Genomic DNA, 20,609 nt, shown 5'->3' with positions numbered 1-20,609 from the left:
TTTTAAATAGTTAAATAACATAAAAGCAGTCTGAAACATGATATAGCAATACTAAGTAGCGAATAATGCCAATAAAGTGCGAAAGTACAACCCAACACAGCCCTAACCAGGGTGTCACAAGTCACGAGCATCTACTAGGGTATAAATACAACTGAAAGTCTGACTGTACAAATACAGACTAATGAATGAAGAGAGAGAGAGAAGCAGTGTTGCGAACGCCGGCAGCTACCTTGCTAAACTCCGATGACTCTGCCTCCGATCAGCCAAAACCCGCTACCGGGTCTATAAATACCTGAATCTGCACACAAGGTGCAGGAAGTAAAGTGAGTACCCCAACTCAGTGAATAACGAATATAAATAATGACTGAAAGTAAGAAATCACGTAAAACACAAGGCATTCCATACTGAAGTAGTAAAATCACTTAAAACAGTAAAACAGTGAAAAATCAAGTGAAAATCCCTTTCTCAACAAGTAAAATAAGTAATTGACAGGTAAATATGAAAGATAAACACATAAAGGTTCGCCCCTCGGGCACAATGTCAACAACTCTGCCCCTCGGGCAATATCTCAGAACAATAACAACCCATAGGGCAATCACATAGAACGGTACTAGCCCCTTGGGCTATCACATAGAACAATATCAACCCCTCGGGCTATATCTCACATCACAATGGGTACCCGCACTCACTAGGGGTGTACAGACTCCGGGAGGGGCCCCATACGGCCCAAGAGCAATATCAAGCCATCTTGTGGCATCAAATCTAGACCCTCAGCCTCATATCAATCAAGCCACCTCGTGGCATATTGATGTATCTCAGGCCTTCGGCCTCATATCAGTATCAATGTATCCTCACAACTAGGCCCTCGGCCTTACTCAGTCCAAAAATCATCACAAGCCCCTCGGCAATAGTAAAACAGTATTTCTCAGTCCAAAACATCATTTAAAAATATCATTTAAGTCTCAAAACTGAATAAAAATGGCTGAGTAGTAAAACAGTGGAAAATAACATAACTGAGTTCAAGTAATAAGTCAAAACAGTGAGGAAATAGTAATAAAAATTTCCGAAGGATTCAAATAGTTGGCACAAAGCCCAAATATGGCAATAAGTCCAAATCCTGATGATAGCAAATAAGTTTCAGTCAAATATGCGGTAAAATCATCAATCGGGACGGACCAAGTTACAATCTCCAATAGTGCACGACCCCACGCTCGTCATCAAGCGTGTGTCTCACCTCAATATAGCACTACGATGTGCAAATCCGGGGTTTAAAACCCTCGGGACATCATTTACAATCATTACTCACCTCGAACCAGCTAAATCTCTAGCTCGCAACGCTTTTTGCCCCTCAAATTGGCCTCCACGCGCGTCGAATCTATCCAAAATCAGAATGCGGACGTCAAAATATGCTAAGGGAACAAAGCCAAAGCGAAAACAATCAAAATATGACACAATTCTCGAAATTACCAAATCTCGATCCCTGGGGCCACGTCTCGGAATCGGGTAAAATTTACATTTTTAGAATCCTCATACCCTCATGAGTCTAACCATACCAAAATTATCCAATTCCGGTACCATTTGGTCCTTCAAATCATCATTTTATATTTTTGGAAGATTCCACAAATTTTCTTCCCAAATTCCATCCCAAATCACGAATTAAATGATGAATTCAATGATAGATTCATGTACTCTAGCCAAATCTGAGTTAGAATCACTTACCCCAATGAATTTCTTGAAAAACCTTGGAAAAATCGCCAAAATCCGAGCTCTCTAGGTCAAAATATTAAATAAAACCCAAAACCTCGTATTTATAGAGTACCTCACGAATTTCTACCTCTGCGGACCGCACAAAAACGACCGCGGTCCGCACAAAACCAGTGCGGTCCGCACAAAAACGACTGCAGCCGCACAGGTTTTTATCTACAGTGACAGGCTTTAGTATTTTGCCCATAACTTTCTATAAAAATGTCCAAATCGCGATATCTTTCCCTTTTTAGAAACTAGACACGAAGGGCTACAACTTTCTTTTGTGAATCATCTCAAAATTCCTTGTAAATTAAAAGATATGAGCTTCCGAAGTAGGACCAGTGAAATGTTCCCTACCGCGACCGCACTGCATTTTGTGCGGTCCGCACAACACCTACCGTGGCCGCACTTCTTTTTTGTGCGGACCGCGCTGGTGGGTTCCGAGGCCTGCAACCCTTCTGGACCTGCTACAGCTATGATTTTCGGCATAAAACATCCCAGAACCTACTCGGAACCCCCGAAACTTCAAACCAATTGTACCAACACATCCCATGACATCGTTCAAACTTGTTCAAAACTTCGGAACGCTCACAACAACATCAAATCACCAATTTAACATAGGATTCAAGCCTAAGAACTCCAAGAACTCTTTAATTATGCTTTTGATTAAAAAGTCTATCAAATCTCGTCCGAATGACCTGAAATTTTGCACACACATCCCAAATGACCCAATGAAGCTACTACAACTCTCGGAATTCCATTCTGACCCCTATATTAAAATCTCGCCTATCAACCGAAAATCGCCAAAATATCAACTTCGCCAATTCAAGCCTAAATCTTCTCTACAACTCCAAAACCTATTCCGACCGTGCTCCTAAGTCACAAATCACCTAACAGAGCTAACCAAACCATAAAAATTCCAATTCGATATCAAATACACACAAGTCAAATATTGATCAAAACTTTCAAATTTTAAGCTTTCAACTGAGACTGTTCTTCCAAATTCATTCTGATTAACCTGAAACCCAACACCAACGATTTACATAAGTCATAATACACCACACGGGGCAAGTCATGACTGAGAACTGGCAAGCGAAGTGCAAAAGCTCAAAACGACCGATCGGGTCATTACAAATGTAGACTAAACACTGATTTCTAAAATCTTTTAGGACTTTTTCTGGCTTGTAATGTTGGCTTCAGGCTGGTAGGTTAAAGGTTATATTTGTAGTGACTTGCCTTTTTCAGTTTTGGAGTAGAATATTTCTAAGATCAGACTTTCCAAATATTTGCTATTGATTTTTTTTTGTACTTATAATGCTTGGACATAAGATCAATCTCTCCTTTTTTTTCTCTTTAATTCTGATTCTTTCTCAAAATGAGCTCCAAACTTATTTTCTGAAAAAGGACTTTTCAAATCATAAGTACGAATGTGATATTTAAATTTGGGCATATTTAGGTATTAAAAGAAAAAAAATAGGTCTTCAAGATTCAAAATAGGTGCTAGGGATTTATTGTTTTTGTAGTAAATTTTTGTGCAATATCTAGAAAAGACTGAGGTAAACAAAGAAAGCCTAAATTCATATTTCAAAAATTAGTGTTGTCTAGGATTTCGCCTCGAAAGACATTTGGGGCAAGTTCTAGCATATAGATTATAAGTTCTACTTGCTTTTTGATCATAATGCTTCTCAATCTCAGAATGTCTTGCCAAGTATTGAAGATATTTGTTCCTGCCTTCATAAAAATAAACTTAAAAACAAGAAAGTTATGTGGTAAATATAAAAAATATATATTTGACATAGAATGATAAGAGTTTTATTTTGATAAATTAACACTTTACAAGAGGCATAATTATAAAAAAAATCTTATATATATATATATATATATATATATATATATATATAGAGAGAGAGAGAGAGAGAGAGAGAGAGAAATAGATATAGATATAGATAAATAGATAGATAGATAGGTAAAAATATTTTTGGCTTTCAAATATACAACTGCAGAAGAAAGCTTGAAAGAAACTGCAGCCACATACCTTTTGCGTATAAATAACAAGTCTAGTTTGTATATAAACTAGAAAATTACCCGTGCCAACATATGAATTACATTATTAAATGGTTAACCAACCAGTTACTTAGGCATACCGATCACCATGAAGTTACTGCTGTATAAGTGACTCTGTTTTTGTAGAGGCCTTCATGAGATGTTCTGATTGTACAATAACCTGGATATTAACCATATCAATTGATTAAGTATTTAACTATTTAAATCTATGTTGGACTTATGAGGCTCCATTGCTTCACCCTCAATGGCTACGGGTAAGGAACCATAATTCTGAGTTTAACGTCGCCAACTCGACTTATTAATTGTAGACTTCATCAATCTATCAAAGTGACAAATGGTTGTTTCTCAAAATGCCCTCCAAAAATAATTTTAACTTGTGACCATTTACCTTAAATTTGTCTCCTCCATTGGTTTGTTGAATTTCAATTGCTCCGTATGGAGTACCATCTATAACATTGTAAGGACCCGTCCACCTGAATTTTAATTTTCCTGGAAATAGCCTGAGTCTAGTGTTGTATAGAAGTACATGATCTCCAATTTTAAAAGTTTTTTGTCGGATTAAATTGTCGTGCCATTTTTTTATTTTTTCTTTAAAAATTTTGGCATTTTCATAGGCTTCTAATCTGAGTTCTTCCAATTCATTCATCTGAGAAAATCTACTTTTACCAGCAGAGGTTAATTCAAAGTTCAATGCTTTCAATGCCCAAAAAGCTTTGTGTTCTAATTCAACTGGAAGATGACAAGCTTTTCCAAAGACTAATAGATATGGAGACGTACCAATTGGCATTTTAAATGCCGTTCAATATGCCCACAGTGTGTCATCTAATTTTGAAGCCCAGTCTTTTCTGGAGATTCCAACCATTTTTTCAAGTATTCTTTTTAATTCACGGTTAGAAACCTCAACTTGCCCTTGTGTTTGAGCATGGTATGATGTTCCTGTTTTGTGAGTCACGCCATATTTTGACAATAATGCTGAAAATTGTCTATTCATGAAATGAGACCCTTGGTCACTAGTGATGACTCGTGGTGTACCAAACCTGGTAAAAATATTTTTCTTGAGAAAATTACACACAGTTTGAGCATCATTTTTCCTTGTTGGATAGCTTCAACCCATCTTGAAACATAATCCACAGCCACAAGGATGTATTCAAAAGAATGAGATGAAGGAAAAGGACCCATGAAATCTATTCCCCAAACATCAAATATTTCACATACCTGTATTGATTGCAATGGAATCTCATCTCTCTTAGTGATATTACCTGTTCTTTGACACCTGTCACACTGTGCAACGTAGGCATGAACATCCTTAAAAAGTGTTGGCCAGAAAAATCCAACATTTAGAACTTTAAAGGCAGTTCGATTTGCTGCATAATGTCTTCCAACTGCTCCATCGTGGCAATGATACAAAATTTTGGTCATTTCTTCTTCTGGTACACATCTTCTGATAATATTATCTGTACAAATTTTAAACAAGTAAGGGTCATTCCACAAATAATATTTAGCATCAGATATCAACTTTTTCCTCTGTTGGTAAGTGAGATTTTGGGGTGTCCATTTTCCAACCAAGTAATTTGCAATATCTGCAAACTAGGGTGGTTGAGTCACAACTGAGTTGATAGAGAAAATATGTTCATCAGGAAACTCTTCTTTTATATCACATAATTGAAGTTGGGGGGGGGGGGTTCTCTAATCTAGACAAATGGTCAGCTACCTGATTCTCTGTTTCTTTTTTATCTTTTATTTCGAGCTCAAATTCTTATAGAAGTAAAATCCATCTTAACAATCTAGGTCGCACATATTTTTTTTGCTAAGAGGTATTTTAGAGCCGCATGCTCAGTAAAAACAGTGACCTTAGTTCCTATCAGATAGGAACGAAACTTATCAAATGCAAATACCACCGCTAGTAGTTCTTTTTCAGTCGTGGCATAATTTTGTTGAGCCTCATTCATTGTTCTACTGGCATAGTAAATTGGATGAAATTTTTTATCTTTTCTCTGGCCTAAAACAGCTCCAACTGCTGTATCACTAGCATCACACATGACCTCAAAAGGTTGGTTCCAATCAGGGGACACAACTATAGGGGCAGTTGATAATTTTTCTTTAAGGGTGTCAAAGGCTTTCATACAATCACCTGAAAATTCAAACGTAACATCTTTCATTAAAAGGTTAGTCAGCAGTTTTGAAATCTTTGAAAAATCTTTTATGAACCGTCTGTAAAAACCTACATGACCTAGAAAGCTTCTAATGCCTTTAACAGTTGTGGGAGGGGGTAATCCTGCTATAAGATTAATTTTAGCCTTATCAACTTTTATCCCTTTAGCAGTAATTTTATGTCCTAAAACAATTCCCTTAGTAACCATAAAATGATATTTTTCCCAATTAAGAATTAAGGTTGTCTCTTCACATCTCTTAATAACTAATGTTAAATGGTGAAGACAATCCTCAAAACCCTTGTCGAAGAGTGTAAAATCATCAATGAAAATTTCAAAAAAAATTTCAGTCGTGTCAGAAAAAATTACCTACATGCAACGCTGAAATGTGGCAGGAGCATTGCACAAACCAAATGGCATTCTCCTAAATGCATATGTTCCATGAGGACATATGAAAATTGTCTTATCTTGATCTTCTGGTGAGATTGGGATTTGGTTATACCCTGAATAGCCATCAAGAAAACAATAAAAACCATATCTTGCAATTCTTTCTAACATTTGATCAATAAATGGAAAAGGAAAGTGATCTTTTCTAGTGGCATCATTGAGACGTCTATAATCTATACAGACTCTCCATCCTGTGACAGTCCTGGTAGGTATTAGTTCATTATTTTTATTTTTTATCACTGTCATACCTCCCTTTTTTGGTACTACCTGAACAGGACTTACCCAAGGGCTGTCTGAAATAGAGTAAATAATGCCTGCCGCCAAAAGCTTTATAATCTCCTTTTTTACCACTTCATGCATTGCTGGATTTAATCTCATTTGGGGGTTGGAATATCAGTTTGTAGCTATCCTTTATGAGGATTATGTGCATACAAATTGCTGGATTAATCCCTTTGATATCTTCTACAGTCCATCCCAAGGCTCCTTTGTGTGCTTTCAATACTTCAATCAATCTTTCTTCTTGTTCTATAGTTAGAGAAGATGAAATAATTACTGGAAATAACTCATGCTTAGGATAGACATATTTCAAATAAGAAGGGAGAGTTTTGAGTTCAATTTTTGGTTGAACTTCTTCTAATTGCGTGTCCCCTTCCTCATAATCTTTTTCCAATAATTTCACATCACTTCTGATAGTCGAATCTTCATCCTGTGAGATGTCAGATTTTGCCAAACATCTTCATCCTATAATTGATCATCTTTGAATTCATCTATAAGATTATTAATCATGTCAATTGAAAAGCATGAAGATGATGTATCATCTTCTTAGAATCTTAGTATCTTTTGTATATAAAATAACTCTTTCTTCATCAACTCTTAAAATTAGTTGTCCTTGATGAACATCTATGATTGCCCTGCTTGTTGCAAGAAATGGTCTACCCAAAATAATTGGTTCATCAGGACACTCCTTCATTTCAAGTACTATGAAATCTACAGGAAAAACAAATTTATCTACTCTTACAAGCACATTTTCAATTATTTCCTTTGGTCTCTTAGTACTTTGATCAGCAAATTAAAGTGAAACACCTGTGTCTTTCATTTCACCAAGATCTAATTTTTTAAAAATAGAAAATGACATTAAATTTATTGAAGCTCCAGAATCACAAAGTGCTTTTTCAATGTATACTCCTCCTAGAATACATGGAATGGTAAAACTACCTGGGTCACCAAGTTTTTGTGGTAGCTTATTTTGAAGTATATCACTGCATTTTTCAGTAAGCATTACCACAGAAACTTCTTCCAATTTCCTTTTGCTTGATAAAATTTCTTTCAAAAATTTGGCATATGAAGGTATTTGCAATAAAGCATCCGTAAAAGGAATGTTAATGTGAATTTGTTTTAAAATATCCAAAAACTTTGCAAATTGATTATCCAACTTTTCTCTTTTCATCTTTTGTGGGAAAGAAATTGTAATAGGGAAAGAAGTCAAATTTTTAGTATTTTCTTCTTCTTTTTTCTTTTCTTCTTTCTCTTCTGATGGTTGAGAGGGTGTCTCAACATTCTCACCCTTGCCTACCTGTTGTTCTGATTGATTCTTTTCTTGTTTGTTTGCATAGGGTTCATCAAGAGTCATACCTGACTGTAAGGCAATGGCCTTAAGGTGTTCTTTTGGATTTTTCTCTGTATTGCTTGGTAAAGGACTTTGAATCTTTTCAGACACAAGAGTTGCCAATTGGCTTAACTGAATTTCAAGATTTTTTAGAGCTGAATTTTGGCTTTCCATTTTTTCATCAGTAACCTTAATGTACTTGTACAAAAGGTCATCAAAACTTGGATGGCCTTGTTGAGGCCTTTACTGATATGGAGTTGCTTGCTGATAAGGCCTGAAATTTTGTTGTCTACGATTTTGATTTTGATATCCGGTTGGACTCTGTACCTGTTGCTTTTGGTAGTTTTGAGAGTTTTTAGCACCATTTGCATTGCTGCATTGAAATCCTGGATGTTTTTGTGCTAATGGACTTCCAAAAGGATACGGCTTGTATCCGATGACATTGACCTGTTCATCATTTGATTGGTTGCTTGACATTCATGGTTTAGATGGTTTCCTCCACACAAGTCACAAACCTCAGACTTGCTTGGTTGTTGTGTATTTACCTAAAAAGATTCAAATTTTTGTGCCAAAGAAACAATCTGTTGTGTTAATGTATTTAAAGCATCCACCTGATTTACTGTAGCAGCTTTCTTAATGATTACACGCTCAGATGGCCACTGTATGACATTTTCAGAAATTTCATTAAGCAATTGCAATGCTTCTTCTATGGTTTTCCCATTATGGAACCTCCTACAGCTGCATCTATTACATTTCTAGAAGATGGTTTCAAATCACAATAAAAAATGTACAATTGCATATGTTCAGGAATGTCATGATGTGGACATTTCCTTAACATTGTTTTCAATCTTTTCCAAGCTTGATAAACTGACTCAGTGTCAGTCTGCAAGAAGTTAGATATATCCTGTCTTAACTTTGTTGTTTTAGCAGAGGAAAAATATTTATTTAAAAATTTCTGAGTCATTTGGTCCCATGTGGTAATAGAACCTTGCGGCAAACTTCGTAACCAAGTTTTGGCTTCTCCTTTTAAAGAAAAAGGAAATAGCCTTAACTTAATTGCTTCAGGAGGTACTCCATTATACTTTGCAGTTGCAACCAATTCTAAAAAGTCAATTAAATGATTATGTGGATCTTCACTTAGATCACCAGTGAAAATGCAAGGTTTTTGAATTGTTTGAATCAGACCTGTCCTGATTTCAAAGTTATTGGCTGCTACTGGAGGTACCCTGATACTAGATTCACAGTTAAAGCGATCAGGTCTAGCATAATCCCTTAGGATTCTGTTTGCTGGTCTTGGCGCCACTTCATCAAACTGCTCCACTACATGAGCTGGTGGTGGAATTTGTAGTGGATTGTTATCATCTTCTAATTGGTGCTCCATTCTGTTACAAGTTATGTTTTGAGACGATATTTGTCATTTCCTGCACAATTGCAAAGTTTTTTCAATTTCAGGATCGTAATTGGCCAATTCTTTTGTAGAAGAGCGGGTCATAAACTATCTGAAATTAAAGTAAAATAAAGACAGTCCTTAAAATAGTAATAGATAATTTTTTAAAATGAATAAAAAAATAGTACAGTAATATTATTGTTAACTAAAACAGTAAGTTGTAACTAACCATCAAAAGAAATAATATAATAATAATTATATTATATGAAAAAAATCAATAATAAATCAAGTATGTTGAAGGATTAAAGTACTATCAATTAAAAAAAGTTGAATAAAATATTATTTTATAAGAATATAGTAAAAGTAATAGTTATAATAGTAATATAGAATAGTACAAAGGATACTTTTAGAACTAGAATAGTAAAAATAAGTACTTACAATTATAATAATAATAATAAAATATACTTTAAAAAAATGACAAAAAAAAAAATTAGATTGTGAATCACAAAACTAATATATTATACTATTATATAGATGTTAGTACTAACAATAATAATATAATAATATAATAATAAAATATAAAATAAAGTTGGTTGAAGTACTAACTATGAGGGATTTTTTTTTTATATGATTTTTTACAATATTATATAGAATTGCTCATAATAGTAGTAACAATTATGATAATAGTACGTAGGAGATAACATTTTGAAGGGAAAATTAACAATATAATAAATTCTCAAATTAGTAATAAAATATTTAATCTGAAGTAGATGTGTGTCAATCCCCAGCACCGGCGCAAAAAATTTGACGAAGCTTGTGTGTATAGGATTTTCTGCTCGTACTTTGTCAAATTCTAGTATAGTTTATGATATCGTCCCACAGAGATTGGACAATCTAAGCTACAAACTTGTAATATTTTGACTACTATTTGAGAGAACCAAATTGATGAAAGATGTGTTTGAAATTATAAATTAGGACAATTTCTTCTGAAAAGTTTATATTTAAACAGAGTTGGGAATCGTTGAATTCACTTGATATATCATTACAATAAAATCTCAGTTTCATATGTATTTCTCTAAAGAATAATTGCTTATTGCTAATACAATTATATTTTTACACTAAGAAATAAATAAATAATTAACACTCCGTGAGGTTATGTTAATTAATTGATTTAAAACTAGTGACGATTAAACTAAAATATCTTGCCTGAATTGTGCTCAAGCGTAGTAAAAACTTCGTGAGAATATTTTTACTAGGAAATCAATAATCTTGCCTTCAACTATTTCTCTGTGAGAATTAAAACTGAGGAAAGCAAGATTACAGATTTGAAACAATAATCTTACTAAAAATTACTTTGACTCTAATATTATGTGCTCAAATGTAGTAAAAACTTCGTGAGAATATTTTTACTAGAAAATCATTAATCTTGCATTCAACAATTCCTCCGTGAGAATTAAAACTGAGGAAAGCAATATTACAGACTTGAAATAATAATCTTACTAAAAATTACTTTCACTCTAATATTCTATTCATCAGTTATTATATATTAATTTTGCTCCGTGAGAATTACAAAATTAATATAAGAATAACTTAGATATAAAATATGTAGATGTGATAATAATGATTAAAAAATCATCATTCCATCACAATATGAAATGTAAATAGAGTTTCAGGCCAAGAATGTATTGAAACTGAGATAGTATTATAATTATATCAAGCTTATCAACTATCCCAACAAAAAGAAATTACTCCATTATGAAGTAAGAAAAGCTAAAAAATACTTTCAAAAGACTAAGAATATTTTTACTACAAAGAGAGACTAGAGAAAGAGACCAAGATTACTCTTCTCTTTCTCTTTAGAACTTAAGAAAAACTAAATAGGAAATTGGATACAAAGTGGATGTTATGAATAGTTTGTGCATTGGATACTACATTAGATGCTACATTGGATGCCCATGTTGTGAATAACTTAAAGATTAAATCTCCTACTTTATGTCCATCATCTTTACTTTTTATGCCTATAAAAGGCTATGTAATTGCAATGGAAAGATACACACAATTGAAGAAGAAATCTCTTCCTTCTCTCTATCTCCATTTCTTGTTCATGTTTTACTAAATTGCTTTTATTTTCTTGTTCCATATTGTTATGTCACGACCCGGATTTCCCACCATCGGGTGTCGTGATGGCGCCTACTATCGGAGCTAGGCAAGCCAAATATTTAAAGCACCTTTCCTACTTTCTTTCAAACAATATAATAAACGAGACAAAATCTAAGCGGAAGACTTTAAATCTAAAGCAACTGAAAACCAAAAGTGCGGAAGTTTAATACACATCACTACCCAAGGTCTGGTGTCACTAGCTCACGGACTACTACAGAATATTACAATCAATGTCTGAAGGGAAAATACATCATGTTTGTCTGATACAAGATAAACAAACAAAGAAAAACATGGAAAAGGACTTCGGCCTGCGAACGCCAGCTAGGCTACCTCGAGAGTCCCTGGACTGAAGATAGCTCCCAGAAGTCCTATTGCTGCGGTCCGTAAGCTGCTCCCTGATATGTGCACCAAAAATGCACAGAGTGTAGCATCAGCACAACCGACCCCATGTGCTGGTAAGTGCCTGGCCTAACCCCGGCGAAGTAGTGACGAGGCTAGACAATACCTACCACAATTAACCTGTACAAATATATATATATATATATATATATATATACAACACGTGCAAGAAAACAATAACAAGATAATACAAAGTAAAACTGGGACGGGACATGCTATCGGGGAGTAACAGATAAAAATGAAATATCGGAAATAAGCAGGAGACTCTGGTTCCCATGATGTATATATATATATATATATATATAAGTGGACGGCATGACACACGATCCCATAATATCATATATAAGTGGACGGCGTGCCACACGATCCCATAATATCATATATAAGTGGACGGCGTGCCACACGATCCCATAATATCATATATATAAGTGGACGGCGTGCCACACGATCCCATAATATCATATATAAGTGGACGGCGTGCCACACGATCCCATAATATCATATATATAAGTGGACGGCGTGCCACACGATCCCATAATATCATATATAAGTGGACGGCGTGCCACACGATCCCATAATATCATATATATAAGTGGACGGCGTGCCACACGATCCCATAATATCATATATAAGTGGACGGCGTGCCACACGACCCCAATTCATCTTTATCACAGTGCACAATATGTCACCGACAACAGAGGCCAATAACCAAGTGGACGGCGTGCCACACGATCCCATAATAACATATATAATATCTGACTTCATATAGTAGACCCCTTCAGGGAAGAATAACAACTCAATACCTTTAACCCGGCAAGGGTACAGCTAACAACCCAAAATATCCCGACAAGGGAGAATATATATATATCAGTCTACACATCCCGGCAAGGGAGTATTCACAACACATTCTCCTTTTAAATCATTCTTCCTCAACCGTTCACATTATATGAAACTTATCAAATAAACAAGGAGCTTGTGTCACATTATTCGAATTAAAAGCAATCAAGACTCACGGTCATGCTAGACTCCGGTGCATAGATAACCGTCACCATGCCTATACACCGTACTCCACATTAGCAAGTAGCAAATATCATCCTAATCCTATTCCCTCAAGCCAAAGTTAGAACAAACACTTACCTCGAATGCTCCAAACTCAACTCACGCTTCTAGTATAGCTTTACCTCTTGATTCCACCACCAATCCGCTCGAATCTAGTCATAAGTTACTTAATCACATTAATAATTACTAAATGAATCATCCCCAATGCATGAAAATAGATTTTTCAAGGTTTTTCCCAAAAAGGTCAAAAATACCCCCGGACCCACGTGGTCGAAACTCGAGGTTCGGACCAAAACCCGGTTACCCATTCCCCCATGAATCCAAATATATGATTTGTTTTTAAATCGGACCCCAAATTGAGGTCCAACTTCTCAATTTGTAGAAAACCTAGGTTCTACCCAAAACACCCAATTTTCCCCATGAAAATCTTTGATTTGAAGTTGAAATTATGTTAAAAGATATTAAGGAATAAAGAAATTAAGTTAGAAATCACTTACCAATCGTTTTGAAGAAGAAAAGTTGTTTGGAAAATCGCCTCTTAGGTTTTGGGTTTTTGAAAAGTGGACAAGTGACTAAAAAACCCGAATTTATACATTTTTCTGGGGGCTGGCGCGGACCGCACAGAAATGCACCGCGGCCGCGCCGAGGGAGGGGAGAAGTGGGCTCTCTCTGAACCCACCCAGCGCGGACCGCACTGATTTGGTGTGCGGCCGCGCTGGTCGACCCTCTGAAACCCACCACGCGGACCGCACAGAAAAGCACCGCGGCCGCGTGGCTGCCAGCGCGGACCGCGCGAAAATGGCCGCTGCCGCGCTGGGCCTGCAACATCTGAACCTGTATATTTTTTTTTCTAAGTCCAAGACCTCCCGGGCCCAATTCAAAACTCACCCGAGCCCTAGGGGCTCCAAACCAAACATGCACACAACCTTAAAAATATCTTACGGACTTACTCGTGCGATCAAATCGCCAAAATAACATCATATACATAGGATTAAGCCTCAAACACATGATTTTCTTTCAACTTTCATAAAAACTCAAATTCCCCATTTTAAGTCCGAAACACGTCATATGACGTCCGTTTTTAGCCAAACTTTACAGATAGTGCTTAAAACATATTTAAGACTCGTACCGGGCATCAGAACCAAAATACGAGCCCGATACCACAATTTTCTTATCAATTTTCTTCTTCATTTTCCTTAATTAATTTCAGAAAATAATTTCACACAAAAATTCATTTATCGGGCTTGGGACCTCGTAATTTAATTCCGGGCACACGCCCAAGTCCCATATTTTTCTACGGACCCTCCGGGACCGTCGAATCATAGGTCCGGGTCCGTTTACCCAAAATGTTGCCCGAAGTCAACATTATGCATATTAATACCAAAATTCATCAAATGTTTCACATAATTCACATATTCTAACATAAAAGCTTTCCAGCTATGCGCCCGAACTGCGCACGCCAATCGAGGCAACTAAAAGCGAGGTTTTCAAGGCCTCGAAAGCGCGGAACAAGGAAGAACTACGATGATGACCCTTCGGGTCGTCACATTCTCCACCTCTAAAACAACCGTTCGTCCTCGAACGGACAAAAGAAAGAAGTACATGAGTCGGGAAATAAATGAGGATAACGGCTCCGCATATCGGACTCGGACTCCCAGGTCGATGCCTCAGGAGGCTGACCTCTCCACTGAACATGCACCGAAGGAAAACTCTTCAACCTCAACTGTCGAACCTGCCGGTCAAGAATAGCCACCGACTCCTCCTCATATGACAGATCCTTGTCCAATTGGACAGTGCTGAAATCTAACACATGTGATGGATCTCCGCGATACTTCCGGAGCATAGGTACATGAAACACGGGATGCACAACTGACAAGCTAGGTGGCAAGGCAAGTCTATAAGCCACCTCTCCCACACGATCAAGAATCTCAAATGGACCGATGAACGTAGGTCTGAGCTTGCATTTCTTCCCAAATCTCATCACGCCCTTCATAGGCGATACACGGAGCAATACCCGCTCACCGACCATGAAAGCAACATCTCTGACCTTGCGGTCTGCATAACTCTTCTGTCTGGACTGAGCTGTACGAAGTCTATCCTGAGTAATCCTGACCTTGTCCAAGGCCTCCTGAACCAGATCCGTACCCAATAATCGAGCCTCTCCCGGCTCAAACCATCCAACTGGAGACCGACATCTCCTACCATACAACGCCTCATACGGAGCCATCTGAATGCTGGACTGGTAGCTGTTGTTGTAGGCGAACTCTGCTAAAGGTAAAAACTGGTCCCACGAGCCTCCAAAATCAATGACACAGGCTCGGAGCATGTCCTCAAGAATCTGAATAGTCCCCTCAGACTGACCGTCCGTCTGGGGATGAAATGCTGTACTCAACTCAACCTGGGTGCCAAACTCTCGCTGAACCGCTCTCCAGAAATGCGAGGTAAACTGCGTACCCCGATCCGAAATGATAGATAGCGGCACCCCATGAAGGCGAACAATCTCCCTGATATAAATCTCGGCTAACCTTTCGGACGAATAGGTGGCTGCAACAGGAACAAAATGCGCTGACTTGGTCAGCCTATCAACAATGACCCAAACTGCATCAAACTTTTTCCGAGTCATCGGAAGTCCAGTAACGAAATCCATCGTAATCCTCTCCCACTTCCACTCGGGAAGTGCAATCCACTGAAATAGACCACCGGGTCTTTGATACTCGTACTTAACCTGTTGACAATTCAAACACCGAGCCACGTGCGCAACAATGTCTTTCTTCATCTTACGCCACCAATAGTGCTGCCTCAGATCCTGATACATCTTCGCGGCGCCCGGGTGAATAGAATACCGAGAACTGTGGGCCTCCGCTAAGATCAACTCTCGAATCCCATCAACATTGGGCACACAAACTCGCCCCTGCAATCTCAATACACCATCATCATCTAAGGTTACTTTCTTGGCACCTCCACGCTGCACCGTGTCTCTCAAGACACACAAATGGGGATCCTCAAACTGCCTCTCGCGGATACGCTCTAATAGTGAGGAACGAGCAACCGTGCAAGCTAACGGTCTGCTAGGCTCAGAAATATCCAACCTCACAAGACGATTGGCCAAGTCCTGAACATCCAAAGCAAGCGATCTCTGGCTGACTGGAATATAAGCAAGACTACCCATGCTGGCGGACTTCTTGCTCAATGCATCGGCCACCACATTGGCCTTCCCCGGGTGGTATAAGATAGTAACATAATAATCCTTTAGCAACTCTAACCACCTCCTCTGCCTCAAATTCAACTCTTTCTGCTTGAACAGATACTGAAAACTCTTGTGATCAGTGTAAACCTCACACGTCACGCCATATAAGTAATGCCTCCAGATCTTTAAGGCATGAACAATGGCTGCCAACTCGAGATCATGAACCGGATAATTCTTCTCATGGATCTTCAACTGCCTCGAAGCATAAGCAATGACGTTTCCTTCCTGCATCAACACTGCACCAAGCCCAATACGAGACGCATCACAATAGACCGTATATGGCCCTGAACCTGTGGGCAAAACCAATACTGGTGCCGTAGTCAGAGCCGTCTTGAGCTTCTGAAAGCTCGCCTCACACTCGTCCGACCACCTGAACTGGACACCCTTCTGGGTCAATCTGGTCATAGGGGCTGCAATGGATGAAAACCCCTCCACGAACCAACGGTAGTAACCTGCTAACCCCAGGAAACTCCAAATATCCGTAGCTGAAGCTGGTCGAGGCCAGTTCTTGACTGTCTCTATCTTCTTTGGGTCTACCTGAATACCTGCTGCTGATACGACATGACCCAGGAATGCGATCGAACTCAACCAAAACTCGCACTTTGAGAACTTAGCATACAACTGACTATCCTTTAGGGTCTGAAGGACCACTCTAAGGTGCTGCTCATGCTCCTCCTGACTGCGGGAGTATATAAGAATATCGTCAATGAAGACTATCACGAACAAGTCCAAATAAGGTCTGAACACCCGGTTCATCAACTCCATGAACGCTGCTGGGGCATTAGTCAATCCAAATGACATGACCAAAAACTCATAGTGCCCATACCGAGTGCGAAATGCTGTCTTAGGGACATCAGATGCCCTAATCCTCAGCTGGTGGTAGCCAGATCTCAAATCTATCTTTGAAAATACCCTCGCACCCTGAAGCTGGTCGAATAAATCGTCGATCCTTGGCAGTGGGTACTTATTCTTAATTGTAACCTTGTTCAATTGCCGGTAATCGATGCACATTCTCATCGAACCATCCTTTTTCTTAACAAACAACACCGGCGCACCCCAAGGCGAAACACTGGGTCTAATGAAACCTTTCTCAAGCAAATCCTGCAGTTGTTCTTTTAACTCTTTCAACTCCGGTGGGGCCATACGATATGGCGGGATAGAAATGGGCTGAGTGCTCGGGGCCAAATAAATACAAAAGTCGATATCCCTGTCGGGCGGCATACCCGGCAAGTCTGAAGGGAAAACCTCAGGAAACTCCCGAACAATGGGCACAGAATCAATAGAAGGGGCCTCCACGCTAGAATTGCAAACATACGCCAAGTAGGACAAACATCCCTTCTCGACCATATGCCGAGCTTTCACATATGAGATAACACTGCGGGTACAATGACCAGAAGTCCCTCTCCACTCTAAACGGGGTAAATCCGGTAAGGCTAAGGTCACGGTCTTGGCATGGCAAATCCAAGATAGCATGGTACGGGGATAACCAATCCATCCCTAATATAACATCAAAGTCGACCATGTCCAAAAGCAACAAGTCAACACGGGTATCAAGACCCCCAAACACTACGATACAAGAACGATGAACTTGGTCGACCACAATAGAATCACCCACCGGTGTTGACACATAAACAGGAATACTCAATGAGTCACTAGGCATAACCAAATAGGGTGCAAAATAGGACGACACATATGAATACGTAGATCCGGGATCAAATAGCACAGAAGCATCCCTATCACAGACCAGAATAGTACCTGTAATCACAACATTTGATGACTCAGCCTCTGGCCTGGCTGGCAAAGCATAACAACGGGGCTGGGCCCTACCTCCCTGAATCATATCCCTGGGACGATCTGCTGCTGGTTGACCCCTACCTCTAGCGGTCGGAGCTCCACCTCTAAGACCTCTACCTCCACCTCTATGTCCTCTACCCCCACCTCTAGCCGGCTGGGCAGGCTGTGGGGCAACTGGTGCCTGGATCATCGAGCGAAGACCCTGCTGCTGCGAGCTGCTGGAAGCTCGAGGGCAATATCTGGCAATGTGACTCACATCGCCGCAAGTATAACAAGCCCTCGGCTGCTGAGAATAACGAAGTGGTGGTGCACTGATAGGTGCTGATGGTGAACTGAAGAGCTACTGGTCAGAATACTGCGACCGAGAATCGCGACCACCTGGTGTACTATGAGAAGCCTGGAGAGCTGACTGAAAGGGCCTCGAAGGATGGCCTCTACCATAAGAATCCCTATCTCCAGATGAGATACCACTGAATCTACCAGAATGACGGGGCCTCTTATCAGACCCATGACCACCTCCCTGAGAAAGTGCCATCTCTATCCGGCGGGCACCATCTGCCGCCTCCTGAAATGAAATCTCACTACCGGCACTCATGGCCATCTGAACACGGATCGGCTGAACCAACCCATCAACAAACCTCCGCACCCTCTCTCTCGGTGGGGAGTATCACAATGGCATGGCATGCAAGATCAATAAACTGTGTCTCATACTGGGTAACTGACATCGAACCCTGTTGGAGACGCTCAAACTGCCTGCGAAGGGCATCCCGCTGAGTAACTGGGAGAAACTTCCCCAGAAATAACTCTGAAAATTGATCCCAGGTCAATGATGGCGACCCTACTGGCCTGGCTAAACAGAAATCTCTCCACCAAGTCTTGGCAGATCCTGCAAGGCGAAAAGTGGCGAAGTCGACCCCATTGGTCTCTAAAATACCCATAGTCCGAAGAACCTCATGACAGCTGCATATGAAATTCTGGGCATCCTCTGAAGGTGTGCCACTATATGTGGTAGTGAAGAGCCTGGTGAACCGATCTAGCCTCCACAGAGCATCCGCGGACATAGTCGCACCATCACTGGACTGAGCCGCAATACTTGGCTGAACTGCTGGAACCTCAGCCTGAGGAGCAACCGGCTCTGGAGTACGAGTATTGGGAGTCTGAATTCCTCCCCCAGCCTGAGATATGACTGGAGCTACGGGAAGCAAACCCGCTCTAGAAATGCCCTCCATAAAGCCTACCAGTCAGACCAAAGCGTCCTGAAGTACTGGAGTGGCTATAAAACCCTCTGGAACCTGAGTGGGCCCACTGGAACAGCTGGGGCCGGAACCTCCTCCTCAAAATCGACCTGAGCCTCTGTCGCTGGAAATGCTGCTCGGGGCTGAGCTCTGCCCCGGCCTCGGCCTCTGGCACGGCCTCGGCCTCGCCCTCTTCCCCTAATAGGGGCTGCTGCTGGGGGCTCAACCTGTTGCGCGGTAGAAGAGGAAGCACGTGTCCTCGCCATCTGCGACAGAACAGAGTGGAAAGACAATCAGTACTTGAGAAACAGAATCGCACGACAAGAATGAACAAGGTGAAGTTTTCCTTACTCAGTAGCCTCTCCGGGATAAATACAGACGTATCCGTACCGACCCCTCAGACTCTATTGAGCTTGTCCGTGAGTTGTGAGACCTAAGTAACCTAGTGCTCTGATACCAACTTATCACGACCCGGATTTCCCACCATCGGGTGTCGTGATGGCGCCTACTATCGGAGCTAGGCAAGCCAAATAATTAAAACACCTTTCCTGCTTTCTTTCAAACAATATAATAAACGAGACAAAATCTAAGCGGAAGACTTTAAATCTAAAGCAACTGAAAACCAAAAGTGCGGAAGTTTAATACACATCACTACCCAAGGTCTGGTGTCACTAGCTCACGGACTACTACAGAATACTACAATCAATGTCTGAAGGGAAAATACATCATGTTTGTCTGATACAAGATAAACAAACAAAGAAAAACATGGAAAGGGACTTCGGCCTGCGAACGCCAGCTAGGCTACCTCGAGAGTCCCTGGACTGAAGATAGCTCCCAGAAGTCCTACTGCTGCGGTCCGTAAGCTGCTCCCTGATCTGTGCACCAAAAATGCACAGAGTGTAGCATCAGCACAACCGACCCCATGTGCTGGTAAGTGCCTGGCCTAACCCCGGCGAAGTAGTGACGAGGCTAGACAGTACCTACCACAATTAACCTGTACAGATATATATACAACAAGTGCAAGAAAACAATAACAAGATAATACAAAGTAAAACTGGGAGGGGACATGCTATCGGGGAGTAACAGATAAAAATGAAATATCGGAAATAAGCAGAAGAGACTCCGGTTCCCATGATGTATATATATATATATATAAGTATATATATATATATATATATAAGTGGACGGCGTGCCACACGATCCCATAATATCATATATAAGTGGACGACGTGCCACACGATCCCATAATATCATATATAAGTGGACGATGTGCCACACGATCCCATAATATCATATATATAAGTGGACGGCGTGC

General features: G+C 39.7%; 1 non-coding gene across 1 annotated transcript; it reads left to right on the top strand.

The window, feature by feature from the left end:
* The first annotated feature begins 8,822 nt into the window (after positions 1 to 8,822).
* LOC138872235 (small nucleolar RNA R71) lies at positions 8,823 to 8,929 on the top strand. The gene has a single exon (XR_011400703.1). It is a non-coding gene; the product is annotated as a small nucleolar RNA R71 (small nucleolar RNA).
* Positions 8,930 to 20,609: the final 11,680 nt, after the last annotated feature.

The sequence above is a fragment of the Nicotiana sylvestris genome, chromosome 6 (assembly GCF_000393655.2).
Source record: "Nicotiana sylvestris chromosome 6, ASM39365v2, whole genome shotgun sequence".
Classification (NCBI taxonomy): domain Eukaryota; kingdom Viridiplantae; phylum Streptophyta; class Magnoliopsida; order Solanales; family Solanaceae; genus Nicotiana; species Nicotiana sylvestris.
Note: the sequence above shows the minus strand (reverse complement) of the source record. Positions and strands in the feature narration are given on the sequence as shown.